The sequence below is a fragment of the Colossoma macropomum genome, unplaced genomic scaffold, assembly GCF_904425465.1.
Source record: "Colossoma macropomum unplaced genomic scaffold, Colossoma_macropomum, whole genome shotgun sequence".
Lineage (NCBI taxonomy): Eukaryota > Metazoa > Chordata > Actinopteri > Characiformes > Serrasalmidae > Colossoma > Colossoma macropomum.
In genome coordinates, this window is record NW_023494795.1 from 37,488,299 (window position 1) to 37,500,292 (window position 11,994).

At 39.2% G+C, this 11,994-nt stretch overlaps 1 protein-coding gene across 1 annotated transcript in view; it reads left to right on the forward strand.

Annotated features, from left to right (window-relative positions):
• Positions 1-11,994, forward strand: part of LOC118815927 (capping protein, Arp2/3 and myosin-I linker protein 3-like) — a 115,793-nt gene that overhangs the window by 20,592 nt on the left and 83,207 nt on the right. The gene's annotated exons all lie outside the window — the stretch shown is intronic.

Genomic DNA, 11,994 nt, shown 5'->3' on the forward strand with positions numbered 1-11,994 from the left:
ATTCTGCTACTTACTTGACACAAAAATCCCCTCAGCTATTTTAAAATAATACAAAGTTTCAAAATGTAGCGAACAACAGTGCTGTCATAAGTTAGCCTACAGCCCTATGCTAATTTTGGCCAAAGTCCATTTTGTTTCTTTTTCTTATTTAATATTTCCTGTTAAAATACAAATGATTCTGAATTATAACTAAATTCTTTCTTCTTCTTGTTTATTTTCTGTACATTCTGGTTCTGCAGATTCGCAGACATAAGACTGTATAATCTAGTCTTAAGATTTTGCTCTGTCATCAGGTATCGCAACAATTCTGTTGATGCTATGACCAAAAAAGTGGGTAGTTATTGGCATATAATCAGCTATATTTTTGCTGATATTGATAAAACTTCACATCGTCTGATAGATTTTTCAAGCTCTACTAAGTGCTTGGGCCCCTAAGATGATATATAGTCCTTTATACATATTTATTGTTCTATATATTATCGTAGGATGGGTTTCCAAACAGGCTTTTATTTTGTTCCTGTGTTAAAGGGAGAAAAATGGGAGCTGTACACATGTTGGCTCACTGCCCCAATGGCCTGTGGCAAATCTAAAGTGGCTCCTTTAGCGCTAGATTCATTGCCCAGTAATAAACATTATGACCTTGGCTGAAAAGAGACAAGGGGATTTGTAATTCGTTATGAATCCCTGAGTACCATGCAATGATGAACTGGAATTTTCGAACGTGGTTATCATATGCTCATTATCTGCATGACATTCCTAGTTAGGAAAGTGCATATAAATTACGCTCTGTGTCTCCAAGTCGGGACATAATGTGAAAGTGCTTAAATGGGTCATTGTTCAGAGTTTTGTGTTTCGGTCCCATTGATGGTTTGTGCGCCTCCGGCAGAAGCAGTGTTTTTTTTATATCAAGCTTAGATCCCAAGTTATGGTTAAAATGCCATCTGCCTAAAACCATGTTTATTGCTAAAATAAAACTTTTTAATCCGCCTCCTGAAAAATCCCTTTAAAAGACAGTACAACATGACATGATGGCAGAAAGCTGAAAACTCTGGGTGAAAGGCTTCAGAACATTTTTGGGGGGGGGAGTTTGAGGTACCAGCAGGAGGCTGACTAGCATTTGATGTGCAGTGGAAAAGTGTCCTCTTCTAGTTTATTCTTATCTTGATGGGTCATATCAAGCAAACGTTTTTTTTTCCTGCACATGAAAACTCAACACCACAGTTTCCTCAAATGGTTTATCTTTATTTATAACATAACATTTATAATTTATCTTTATTTGTAACAAATATAACTACAGTACAAGTGACATGGACAAATCAGTTTGAAAGACTCTGTCTGACTCTATTAGGTCAGTTGTATTCCAGTATTCAGGGCATTTCAGTCAAATTTGATATTCAAAATTGTAAGTCATTATTAGAAAAATGTAGTGTTTTCTTTATGTTGTACTTTGTATCTTTTGGAAGACGCAGGACTCATAAGGCATCCATGCATCAGGTGGATGATACCTAAAACGAAGCTGTGACTAACAACTATTTTCACAATTGATTAGTTGGTCTGTTATGACTTGGATTAATCAATTAATTGGGAACTGAAAATCTGCAGACATAAGAATGGCAATAATGTTTCATTCAACTAAATTAAAATTAGCAAGATAAATCTTCCTTTATTAAAAAAAAAAATCACAAAATATCTACCCAACGTTCTGATTCTAGAAAGAGCTCTTATCAAGAGCACAGCCACAGACTTTCTGCATTCCTCCTGAAAACTCTTTTATTGAAAGGTGCAGAAACAATAAAGTAACATTACATACAAATATTACATGGTGGTGGGCTGGTTTTCTGTATTTCTCCTCTAATGATAAAGCAAAAATAAGTTAAATAGCATCAGTGTGGTTGATCATCAATGTAATTTGATATTACAGGTCATACAGTACCAGTCCAGTAATCAGCCGTGTGCTGAATCTGTGCTGGACACTGGACCGGAGTTGTGCACCCCTGATATAGCACATACCTTATCACACGTAAAATGGCAGTAACCATGCGCGCAGTGTCAGCGTTTTCAATTGTATACATTGTTATCGGTCCACACTGCTAGAAAAACCAGCATAGACTAGCATGGCTGGTCACCAGCTAAACCAGCCTATGTTTTGGATGCTGGTGTGCTGGTCAGCAGCAGTAGAAGTTAATATGTTGGTCACCAGCAAAACCAGCGTATGTTGTGTTTTGGATGCTGGTGTGCTGGTCAGCAGCATAGGAAGAAAATGTGCTGGTCACCAGCAAAACCAGCATATGTTGTGTTTTGGATGTTGGTGTGCTGGTCAGCAGCAGTAGAAGTTAATATGTTGGTCACCAGCAAAACCAGCGTATGTTGTGTTTTGGATGCTGGTGTGCTGGTCAGCAGCATTGGAAGAAAATGTGCTGGTCACCAGTAAAACCAGCATATGTTGTGTTTTGGATGCTGGTGTGCTGGTCAGCAGCAGTAGAAGTTAATATGCTGGTCACCAGCAAAACCAACATATGTTGTGTTTTGGATATTGGTGTGCTGGTCAGGAGCAGTAGAAGTTAATATGCTGGTCACCAGCAAAACCATCTCCATTTTTGTCGTTTTTCAGTTTTTGACATAATTTGAAAATACCTGTTACCTTTTACATTGTATGTAAATTTCATGATGAATGGACTAGAAGAATTGACCTAAAATGACTTGTAAAAAGGTCTAGTCCCATTGACTTACATTTAAAAGTAAAGTATGTTTTTTCCTTCTCCTGTAAAGTTACCATTTTGGAGATACGAGGTTTTCTTCCAACAACAGCGATATGTTGTGTTTTGGATGTTAGTATGCTGGTCACCAACTAAACCAGCACCAGACCAGCATAGACCAGCTTAGACCAGCTTAAACTAGAATGGAATTCATGCTGTGCTTGTTTTTCCAGCAGGGCACATTCATTGGTTTATTAGCCATCTTGCTGAGCAGCTGTGTTTACTTAGTTGCCAACACTACGTATACCTTCAAAATGATACACTACACTCATGCCTAGAGTTTTTATTTGCCTCAACCCAATGCACCCTATTCACAATTTTGCTTATTGTGGCAGACTGGGACCATGGAGTCTAACGGCCTGTGGTAAATGATTGCGATTAGGCAATATAATTGTAACAGGCCTAGTTTAAAAAAAAATCTCAGTGATCAAAAGCTCTGTTTTCATGCAGACGGGGGGCTAAAACCCTGCTAAAACCCCGGGGGCTACAAGCTGGTCTGTGTGGATCAGCATACAAGCAACCCTGAAAACCATGTAGTTTAGCCATGCAGTTTAGACCAACAGTTTCAAAACTCAGCTTATCCTGTCAGCCAGCGTTTCTTATTCTGTTTGCTAATCTAAAACAGAATTAGCTGAAAAGCAGACAGTGATTCACTTTTTTTAACTTTTGACTGCTGTTTTCATAAGACATTAGTATCTCACCATGCTGAGTGTCTGCTGTGGATGCAGTGTTTAGTCTCTCTCATACTCACACCTGACGGTTGTGCTGCCCACTGAGCTCAGTTTTGCATATCATACATACATCTTTTTAGGTGATGCTAAAGTGAAGTGTTTTCATAGTTTTTGATTTTTTGGGGGGTGCACAACTCGATACTGCAGTCTCCACTATCTGTATTTCCCCTTTTTCAATCACATCATGTGAAAGGGAACAGAAAATGTCATTAAGCCAACTAAGTGAGAGCATAATTTGTTGCTAATCATTTTTTTCATGTATGTTACCAATAATAAATGACATGGTTTGAAATTTACTCAGAGAACCTCAGTTCGGTTACCTCAGCTAGCCTAGTTACATCATAACATATTTCACCATTGCCTTGAAAACAGTGAGTTTGTGAAGAAGTAATTAGCTGATACTAGACGTGATGAATTCACTAGATGACGTTAATAGTTTTCGTTCCATTAAATCCATATGAGCATAGTGCAAAATTGAGCTTGAGCTTTTCTACTCCACTTCTTAAGTGGTATAGCATCCCTATGCTGTGTGGCGCTTCTCGCCTGGTGGACGGTAGCCCTTTAGACGGCTCCAGTAGTCTTTGTAAGTTTTCCTCATTGGACTGAACAGATTGTAACCCTGCGTCTCACGTGGCTTTGCCCACTGGTGGAGAATGGAGCTTAGACACCAATTCCAAGTGAACCCTAAAATATTTGAGTGACAAATTAAAGGAAAAACCAACAGAAGGTACTTTAGTAAGGTGTTGGGCAACCACAAGCCACCAGAAAAGCTTTGATTGGCCTTGGCATTGATTCCACAGGTCTCTGGAACAGAACTGGAGGGATGGAACACCATTTTTCCGAAAGGTACTATCTCAATTGGTGTTTTAATGATGGTAGCAGAGAGCGCTTGGTTCACAGTCTCCCAGAGGTGTTCAACTGAGTTGACATCTGGCTTCTGCGAAGGCCATAGCCTACGATTTACATCATATGCTCGTATTCACTCTGTGAATGGCGGTACTGTCATCCTGGAAGCCGCCACTCCCATCAGGATAGAAATGTATCATTATAGGATTAAGGTGGTCAGTCAGAATGACTTTGTATTGAATTGCAGTGACCCTTGGCTTGGCATATATTTTTTTCACCTACAGTTCATTTTCAGTCTATGCTGTCGCGGTTTTGTATGCTGTAAATGAGCTCAGTGTCAGAATCATGAATAAAACATCAAAGCTTATAGAACGTTGGTTATGGCCTATTAAAAATGATGTGCAACACTGAACGTGCCCTTTCTCTAAGACCTCTTGTGTGCTGTAACTGTGCTGGAGCTACACTCCAATTGGTGTTTTTTGAGCAGTCTGCTCCTTCGCTCTCAGTTACAGTAAGAGAAGTGTTGGACAAGGACAGCACTGCCAGCTCGTAACCCACACAGAAGCCAGAGAGAACGTTTAGCCATCTTGCTGCGAACAGAAGCCACCGCTCTCTGTGCTGTGACTTTAACCTTGAGAGTATGAGAGTGTTTCCTCTCCTCATCATCAATCACTCATCAGAGAAAGTCACACGTGATGCTGATAGTAGAGATGCACCAGTCATGGCTGAAAGCCAATGTTTATTGGAGATTTGTAGTATTGTTGTAAACCCAAAGCTCACATTCTGCAATTAAATATTATAATTTCAATACACACATCTATTTAAATATGTACAAATTTAAAATACATTATTATTTAAGAGGATAATACACCTGCAGTCCACTGTTTGTCTAAGACAGTGCTGTATGTCCTAAATCCACTCAAATACCAAGCATCCACAAGAGCTCACAGAATCATAAACCAGTGATTCTCAGCTTGGAGGTGAGAGATATTATCTAGAAAGGTATACTGTCTAGGGCTGCAGCAAACGACTAATTTGATCAAATAATCTAGCGATTACTGAAACGAATAATCAGTTATTCAGAACATAAATCATTACATTAACAAATGACTCTTACGCAGCTATTGGCTTTTAAATTTCGCTTAAGGTTGTTTTATGCATTAATCAACAATGAAGACACTAAAAATGAATAACATTCAAAAATTCCCTGTTGTAATGAACTTTCCTGCTAATACAAAATATAAATAAAACTCCAATATCTTTTTCCTGTCAACATGTAAAACCAAGGGTGTGCAAAGTAGCAATCAGATTTCCCTTAATCAAGTAAATAAACCGTCTGTGCTTTGTGAATTCTGCTGCCTGTCAACACTGCTGCAAAATTCTACAATAACATCTTCAGTAAAACAGATAGTCAGCATCTATCGGTGCTCCAGTGAGAGTCTTGCTCTCCTCTGAGAGCAGATATTCCCCGCTGCAGAGAAGATGCGCTCTGATGGAGCGGACGTGGAAAGTGGCAAACATTCGTGGCAAACTTCTTCTCTATGAATGGTTAAATTTTGAATTTTGAAATGTTTCATTTCAGCGGTAACCCTTCATCCAGCTGCCCTATATGTTTGTTTAGAACTACCTCCTGAAACTGTTAGCAAGTGGTGGCAAACGTTCGTGGAAAAAAGAAAACTGTTTGGAAACATCTACCTCTGTTCACTGAATTTGAATGCACCGGTGGCCTCGACGTGAAGACAACGATGCAGTGTTTAAAACTGTAAATGTTATCCGGAAAGTGAACATGGTCGCTGTGAATGATAGTTACGGGACGTTAGCATTAGCATTAGCTAACTAGCTTGCTAGCACAACTATTGCTGCGTCCCAAACCACACACTTCAGTACTTCACATACTACACTAAAGAGTGCACTTCTAATGGTATATGTGCTATTTTTGCACACTATTTTGTGTGCTAGTATGCGGTCTGGGACGCGGCGTATCTTACCAAGAATCTTTGTCATTCAGTGAACCGACGAGTTTCCTCTTCAGATGCTCCAGCGTGGAGGATGTGCTCCCATAGCCAGCTAAGGTCGGCTTTACAAATAACACACCTGACTGAGTTTATCGCCCACACTTTTGAGGACTTTATTCTTGAGGCAGCCGTCGCGCTGCTGTTAACTCTCCAGTAAGTGACAATGTCAAAACAATCCTAGTGAGCATGAGAAAGATGCATAATGACGTCACCAACTAATCAGTGAATAATCGTTGCACCCCTAATACTGTCTAATCTTATTTCTACTTATTCACTATTTCATAACCCCCCAGGCCAGTGGCATCAGGCTGCTAAAGAGCAGCTGGATGTTTGCAAATATTACTATACATTTAAAAAACTAATTATAGCTAAAATAGATTGTTGTTGTCTTTTATTTGTGGTCAGCAATGGAAAGTTAACTGGCGGAGTACCATAGCGTCCAGGTACGCAGGTTATGCACTTGCATACACACCCGTGCAATTCCCAAGCCCTTCCTTACCTCTGTATAGTGAAAGCAGCATGTAACGTCTTGTTTTCCATTTCTGTGTCCTTAACTGCGTTTACATGCACTTAATAATCTGATAACTTTGTCAGTAGTCCGATCAATGTGTTTACATGCACTTGAGTAATCAGATAATGTGAAAACGCCGGTCTGACATGAGTCGGGTAGTAAGCAGATTTCTGCTTTGCAACCATCCAATAAACTCACAGAAGAAGACGTGACATAAACGTAACGTAAAACTCAAATTTCATGCCGTCGTTCCAAAAGTGTTTTACTGCGTCTCGTGGCAACACTGCTTACTTATTTCTGGCACTGTGGTCTGTTCTGCACATGCGCAGACTGAGAAATCCGAAAGAAATCTGAGTAAGAGTTTACACGCACTGAGAAATCTGATCATTGAGCTAGAATCCAGCTCTCTTTATTAGATTTCTTAATCAGATTAGTAGATCGGAGTATGGTGTTTACATGATCAGAATACTGCAGAAATCCGATTATGATTGGATTATTGAGTGCATGTAAACACACTTCATGTGTAGCATGCCATATGCTTCCCCAGGAGAAGGACACAGGAGGCAGGGGTGACATTCTCAGCAAGCATTTTACTTTTAATTCTCATCCATACAACCAACAAAAATAAACCAAAAAAATGCACTACTTTTCAGTGACCTTTTACGCTGTAGTGTCTTTTTCTTATCAACTCTTCTCAGTCCATCTGTAGGTGCACTGCTGACCATCTGCTCCCCGCTCCTTCTAAAGATGACCTCACCTCTCGTTAAGGGCAGGAGGCAGCACTTGGGGCTAAAGCACTCACGATGCCTCTTGTGGCTCTCATCGGTGTCTGAAGCTTGGGCGTTGTCCTCACGCCACCTCTTGTGGGTCTCAGAGGCATCTGGGGCTCAGGCACTTTCATGCTGCCTCTCATGGCTGTTGTTGCTGTCTGGGCTCAGGCACCTGGCATGCCACGTTATTAGGTTAGAGTGTTCATGATGGCTGCACAACAGTCAGGACTAGGCACAGAAGCTGTGCAAAATCCAGAGATTAGGCCTCAAGCCTATTTTTTTCCACATGCTGTATGTACCATACAGGAAAATACTAGTGTAGTGCATTTTGTGCACCTTACACATTTTCTGGTAGACCTACAGGTGTAAAACGGTTGCCCAGTCACAAATCAGAAAACTACATCGGGTAAACAAATGCAGCAAGCTCTTTTGCAAATGACCTTTTTATCAAGCAAAGTAATTGATTTGATTATATGTCTGTAAAATTTAGCTGCAAGCGGTGATGTTTTCCGGTGTAATCCCACTGTGTAATCTGCCTGCAGAGACTAGAGAGTGTTATTTTCTACCCATTTCCAGAGCCAAAAAAAGAATATCAGCTTTGGGTTTGGCTGTGAGACAAACTCACTATCCTATGAGAACACACGCATTAACTGAGGATGTTTCATTATTAGTTTTGGTCATTCATAGTTTCAGTGCACCATTTTGCAATGAGGTTTTGGTTGTTTATATTGTGTGTGACTTTGCTGTTTTTGTGTTAGCAGTCTGCACTGGTGTCAGAGCTCTCCCCAAGTGTATAGGCTACTTAATACATTTACTTTTATGCATTTGGAAGACACTCTTATCCAGAGCAGCTTACAATTGAATTATGCTAACAGAGGTAGATGAAAGTAGTGGAGGGGGAACAGAATCCCAGTCTACTGCCTGGAGGACAGTATTACCCACTACACTACACCATCACACTAAATAAATACTGAAACCTCTGCTGTTTAAGTTTTGTATCATTATGATAATGAATTTTTTGCATTGTCGTGTCTTTCGATTATCAGATCAGATTAAGGGGTTCAACAGATTTGCATAAGTAGCCGTAGATAATTTATTACACCACTGAGCTGGCCTTTAACATGCTAGGAGCCACAGCAGAGGTAGCTTTAAACATTCGGATGGACATTTTCTACATTCATATGTGCATTTTTTATTGAATTTGAAAGATATATGAATTTTATACTTCATTTTAACATACCTGCCAAATAAATCCTAATAGAAATACAGAAAACTGCAGACTTTGATAAAAATGAGATTTTCCTTAGCGTCCTTTAGTAGGATTTTTAAATTTCATTCTGATATTGAGTGTTACTGTGACAACACACCAGAATTCTGTGAAATAGACTTAGAGAGCTTGTTCATGGCTGGGTGACTGCAGCAAAGGCAAAACAGGTAAACCTCAAGACTTGACAGCTATTGTCACAGCCCTATTGAGGGCTAAATGAATGCATATAATACACCAACACATGTCGAGTACTTTCTATAAGCCTAAACTGCAACATTACTTGCTGTTTAATGAGCCAGATTAGCGGTTTAAATTTGTAAATGAAAAATCGGCTGCCTGTTTAAATAACATGAATCAAATGAAGTGCTATATTTAGCACAGTGATTCATGCATAATTTTGCTGCAGCATTTTGGTATAGGTGTAGCAGCAGCATTCAAATACAGCAGTAATAAGCTTATCTTGTTTACATTGTATATTGGCCAAATAAAAAAGATAAATTGACTGCATGTTTGGATTGAAACTTTGCTGATTTCGATCTTGGCTGATTCTGATTGTGCATGCCAAGCTGCTCGAGAATAGACTCTTTGTTCAGTGAGAGAGTGAGAGAGGTTAGCATGCTGCCAACTTAAATATTACTGATTCATTTACAGGCCACTGTGGGTGTTTTTGATATGTCCTAATCCGCCAGTATGTGAGTGAAAATGAGCATCAGAGATCTAAATTATAGCAGCCCATCTGTACAATTATATCCCTGCAGAGACCTGAATAGCAGTGGCACATGGCGTAGATGAAAAAAGGATCCAAAATCAATAGAGAGAGAGAGACTGAGAGAGTGAGAGAGAGAGGGAGCACTAACCTCTTGTCTCCTCTCACTCCAGTGGTTTCTAGGGCAACCTGCAGAATCGGCCAGCTCATTGTGTTTTTTATGTGTGTGTGCGTGTGTGTGCATATTCTCTGTGTATGTGTGCAAACCCCCTGGTACTGTATACCTGCATGTACTTGTACATCTTATATATTCCTTGCTAAATAACAACAGGTCTTTGTTTTAATTTTGAAATAATTTGCTCACTTTTCAATTAAATATAGTTACCTGTGCTCTGGAGCTGTGAGGAGGATAAAACACATTTTCTGAGATTTGATTTTGTATGCTAATCACCACTGCTGTCATTGATTCAGTCGAAGGGTCAGGATAAGGGCTGTGGACACTGTGCCATGGTGGAGAGCTCTGGCTGTGTCAGAGTACAGCGTAGGGGTACTGTACATGTTTGACTTTTTAAGCTTGTTTACGCTGAGGGTCACTCAAAGGGCAAATGCATCTCATTTTTAAAATATTCTATATAATTCAGTCATTGGGATGCAAACAGAGTAATTCAGAGTGTTTTGTTGTGAAAGGATTCATTGTAGAGAAACCTGCCAACTTCTTTACAGGGGGGGGGTGATAGGAAACAGGGGTCACAATGTGGACAGTGCAGAAATTGCTATTTTATTCACTATTCAAAAACACCAGTCAACCTAAATGTGTGGTATGATATGTTTGTTTATATTGTTGATGATGGTAAAACGCTATACATGATCCCCTTCTCCATGAATGGCTTTTAAAAATATATTTTAGGCCAAATCCTTACTAATATCTAAGACATTAGGTAGTGTATTCATAACCATACAATGCAAAAACTTTCTCTGAAAAATCATTTAATTATGCAGAGATTAAAAAAAAATAGGTGGAATTCCCCTTTAATGATTTGTGTATGCAAGGCAAGCATATCATTACACAGCAGTGTTTAACGCAGAAACTGTGCAAATTGCCTTTTTACGTAGCTCTTGTTTACCCTTTTTGAAAACCGCTAATGCTAACGACATTGCTAATTTCTGCTAACCTCTTAATGGGAATTTCAAAGCAGTGGTTATTATTTGCGTTTCATTGCAGCTCTCGAGATAAAACACAGGCATTTGAGCTTTTAAAAGACATTTAAGTAACATATTCATTACTTTGGATGTTAGTTTGGATGTTGGCTCTTACAGTAAAGATTTGTACTCGTGTCTCTGAATATTGTTGGAGCCTGTTTGCTTTGCTACATAACTGCAAAACTTTGTTAGGACAGAGTATGGTCCAGTTTGCCCACAGTGAGCCTGTTAACATGAGCAAAAGACAGCCAACCGAATCGGTCACTATTCTAGCTGGATTAGTTTTACCAGAGGAGACCTGGCAAAGTAATTTGAAAGAGATTTGAGTGGCCAGTTCTGTTGAGAGGAATTCATGCCAAATTGAAAAGCAGTCACTACAGTGGAAATGCAGTGCCTACATGACATAAAGACACGACTGTGTTGTTTTCCACTGTGCACTATTTAAAACAACATTAAATCAATGTAATAAATCTTCTGCTTTTCATTTTGAAATGCTTTTCGCATGTTACTGTTTACATGCAGTCTCATGTGTGCACTGCATTTCACTGTTTTGGTTGCATTGCTATGATGTAAAAAAGAGGTCAAGCAACATGAAAACACTAGTGGAGGTTTTGCTTTGGCATTTTCTGCAAGTCACACATGCAAAAAGTTTATTGTGTTCATTGTATTTCACTGTTTTCACTACTATGACTGCATTTCAATGGGGAAACTCTGTTGAAAGTACTGCACAGTGAATTGAAATAGCTGTGCCCTTATTACATTTTAAACTGGATTGTATTTAATTCTGACATGAATTCAGCATTTCATTTTTAAAATGCAAATTCTCATGTATTGTTCTTCAGTGAAGAGGTCAAATAATGTTAAAACAATGTAAAAGAGATTTTGTTTTTAATTTTGGCACGTAGCCCTCATGTCACCTATGGAAAAGTAATGCCATGTGCGTTGCGTTTCACGTTTTTCTCACTGTGATTGCTTCTCAGTTTGGCACAAATTCCTCTCCACAGATTCATACAGGATTAAGTATCTGCGTAATTTTCCTGAATTACCTCAGATAGCCTGGACCAGAATGTCATAGCTCAGACATTCGCTTTAGCATTAAGGTTAAGCATTAACACTTAAAGTTTAAGAATTAAAAAAATCCAACAAAAACAAACTTCCAGTTAATGTCAGATAAAATAGCATTCACAAAAAA